This window comes from Helobdella robusta, assembly GCF_000326865.2.
Source record: "Helobdella robusta unplaced genomic scaffold HELROscaffold_56, whole genome shotgun sequence".
NCBI lineage: Eukaryota > Metazoa > Annelida > Clitellata > Rhynchobdellida > Glossiphoniidae > Helobdella > Helobdella robusta.
Genome location: NW_008705301.1, coordinates 444,584 through 448,965, shown reverse-complemented (window position 1 = coordinate 448,965; position 4,382 = coordinate 444,584).

Genomic DNA, 4,382 nt, shown 5'->3' with positions numbered 1-4,382 from the left:
CCTATATGAAGGTATCAAACGAATTCATCAGTCTATCTGTTTTTTCTTTAACTCGTTTGTTCGTTCGTTTGTTCGTCTCTTGATTTTGATTGGTTGATCGGCTGCCCGTTTGTTCGTTCATTCATTCATACATACATTCATTAATTCATTCACTTATTTATTCATTCATCCAATCGTTTGTTTGTTCATTCATTCAAAAACTAAATAATGTGAAAACACGAATTGAAGAATCGAATGACAAACAAACCAATCAACCAACCAATCAACCATTCAACAACCAAACAATCAACCAAGCAATCAATCAACCAACCAACCATTTATCCAAACAACCAACCAATCAATCAATCAACCATTCAACCAACTAACCAACCAGCCATCTAGCCATCCAACCAGTCAATCAATCCATCAATCAATCCAACCCATCAACCACCAAACTATTACCGAAACCTGGAATTTTTAATATGCTTTTCTTCCTCTACTAAAATCATTCTTAGGCTTCGGTCAATACCCTACTTTTTAGGTCATTGTCTATAAACGGATGAATTATACACACACATACACACACACATACATATACATACATACACACACATATATACATACACACACACAACTACATCTACGTATTTGTGTTTATATGTGTACAAATGTACATATATGTAGTTGTAAATAACATGCATGTATATGTACACACACACGTGTGTGCGCGCGTGTGTGTGTGTGTGCGTGTGTGTGTGTGCGTGTGTGTGTGTGCGCGTGCGTGTGGTGTGTGTTACCTATATTTCAAGACGTTGAACCTTCAGGCACCTGTTAGACATTAAAGGAAAAAAATGCCTCGAGTCTCCTGTTCGGAATTTTAACTTTTTTTTCGCATTCATTACTCTTTAATTGGTTTATTGATTTTATCATTATTATTGTTGTTATTATTATCATTATTATTATCATCATTATTATTATTGTTATTATTATTATTACTTTTTGTCGTTTTTTCTCCTTCTTTCACTCATGTCTGTTTGTCAGAATCGGCTACAAACCCAAGAAAAAAATCTCAATGCAAAGCTATTAGCGGTCAAAGAAAAGTTCATCTTCATTATGGTAATTCTAGCAAGATTAATAATCATCATCATCATCGTCGTCGTCACAATCGTACCATCATCATCACCACAATTGTCACCATCATCATCATCCTTATCATCATTACCACCATCATCTCAGCACCAGCATAGAATCATAACCATGTTCATTTTTTTTTCTACGTACACATCGCCGCAAGCAAAGAATATAGATCATCGACCTAGAAAAAGGTTTTGGTTATATCCGGCAAAAACTGCGACCTACTTACATTTCATTGGCTATCATTTGTGACATACATCAATCTGACTGGCTAAAAGATGTGGCCTACTTCGAGGCGATTGGCTACAGGTGGTGGCATACTTAAACCTGATTGGCTGAGCGAGACTGAGATACTGCGTTACGTTAAGTTATCATATGTACGTTCGTGAAGATGAAGATGATGACGACGCTGATTGTAGTAGTGATAATGATGATAATGAAGGTGTTGATGATGGTGTTGTTGTAGATTCATGATGATGATGTTGTAGATGACGATGATGATGACGATGACAGTAATGATGGTGATGGTGATATGAGTGGATGAAGTTGAATCCAACTACAACTACAGCGTACGTTCTGTGGCACATATTTAAGATACCATTTATTTTAATAATAATAGTAATAATATTAATAATAATATTAATAATAATATTAATTTTAATATAATATTAATATTAATAATATTTTTCAATTATATTAAAAAAAAATCAAATTATGGAAATTAAACGAACGGTCTGACGCATGGCGAACAAGATAAAATTTTCTGAGCAAAGCAGCTTCGGTTATATTTCCATTCAGGATGGGGTTGGTTGGTTAATTGGTTGGTTGGTTGGTTGGACGGTTGCAGATCGGTTGCAGAGACATTCCTGTTGTTGCTTTTGCGACCTGGAATATACCCGGATGTCTTTTTTTGACATTTCAAAAAAAAGAACTGTAAACGTTTTTATTTTACGTGAAACTGTCCAGAATTTGTATCTGTTTGTATCTATCTAATTGTACCTGTTTGTATGTTTCATTCTGTCTCAAACACGCCCAGTAAGTTTCCTTCATTTTTAAGTGCCGATACTTTCTTTGAGATGTTTTGTTTGGCGCTATATAATTTCACGTAAAAACAGACATACAAACATACATACATACATAAATATGCACACACACACACACACACATATACATACATACCGAATGAAAGATGGTATATTAAAAAATGACAAAACGATTAGGTTGATTATGCTGATTTGGAAGGAAGACGAAATTTTCCAACGTGACTCAAAAAAAACTGGCATTAGACCAGACATGGTAGTGGCATCTGAGAACGAGAATTCAGTTACCGTTTTCGAACAACCTGTGTCATACAAAGAAAACATGCTTAGTGGCCACCATTTTAAAACTACAAAATATGAACAGCTGATTCAAGATCTAAGCAAGAAAGGATACAAAACCAGGTTCTACGCTGTTGAGGCTGGTGCAAGAGGAACAGTAGGAGCGTCGAAATATACATTTTACAGAGTTGAGACTGTCAGGCATGAAGTGTACATCATGTCTGTAAAAGTTATTAGTAGCGTAGAGCAAGCTTCTTACTGGTTGTGGCTGAATAGAGATAAACTAGAATTTCTGCTGAAATAGCAAGCCATGACTGCAGTGAGACGACTTCGTATAGAAATATAAGACTGAATATATTGGTATAAATAGCAGATCAGCACAGCTGAAAGATCAACAGCCATGGAGAAGCGTTCGAGTGATCAGCAAACCTGGCCCTGTCCCCCGAAGATGTAAGGAGGTTGTTCAGGGCCGAAACATTTGCCGACGGAGATTCTTTCTGAGGACTTCTCGATGATTTGGCTCAACTGAGTTCTCGCATACATACATACAAACATACATTCATACATACATACATACATACATACATACAAACATACAAACAAACACACACACATACTTACATACATACATACATACATACATACATACATACATACATACAGCCAAAAAAACTAACACACACACAAACAGACAGACAGACAGACAAACACAGACATATGTATAATGTATAAATAACCAAGCAAATCTACACTCATTTATGCATGAATGAACGCAAAAATTGTTGGTGGGTGGATCTAATGGTTTCAACGTGACGTCACTATGATGCTGATGTTGATGACGATGGTGACGACGACGATGGTGGTGATGATGATGATGATGATGATGATGGTGATGATGATAGCTCAGAGAAAAAAATTATTTTATATTTAAATAAAATGAAAAAAGAAAATTAAAAAATTTGATTTTAATTGTTGAAATAATTATTTGAAAATAAATCTGTGAACACATACATACATACACACACAAACGTACATACATACATACACATTCGTACATACATACATGCATTGTACATGCATTCATACATATACAACATACAAGCCAACATACTTACATACATACCTACATACATACAAACATACATACATACAAAACTTTACCATACATACACACATATACAGTAACACTGCTGAATTAAGAATGTATAGAGTGTGCTAACAGTAGATAAGAGAGGTTAGAGATTATCTCCTGAACGCACGCACATCTCTGGACCCCCCCCTCCGTGCGGTTGTTAGTCTTATCTTCTCTAAACAGATATTTTTTTTACTTTTTGTCCAGTCAGCGCGATTGCCTTTGTGTGTGTGTGTGTGTGTGTGTATGAGAGAGAGAGAGAGAGAGAGAGAGAGAGAGAGAGAGAGAGAGAGAGAGAGAGAGAGAGAGAGTGTATGTGTGTGTGTGTGTGTGTGTGTGTGTGTGTGTGTGTGTGTGTGTGTGTGTGTGTGTGTGTGTAGGTGTGTGTCTCGTTTCGTTTCGTTTCGTTTATAACTCGTTTATTCATTTTTAATAGACATGTAATTGTTTATTTCGTTGGTTCGTCATTAAATAGCATGATGCTAAAATTACCGGAAAATAATGCTGATGATGACGACGATGATGACTACTACTACTGCTACTACTACTACTACTACTACTACTACTACTGCTACTACTTCTACTACTACTACTGCTACTACTACTAGTACTACTACTACTATTACTACTACTACTAGTACTACTAGTAATACTACTGCAACTATTACTACTATTGTAGCTACTGTAGCTAATTCTGCTGCTGCTACTACTACTACTACTACTACTACTACTACTTCAATTATTGCCAATACTATTACTTTAACTGAAAATAGTAATAGTAATAACAATAATAATGATAATAACAACAATAATGATAA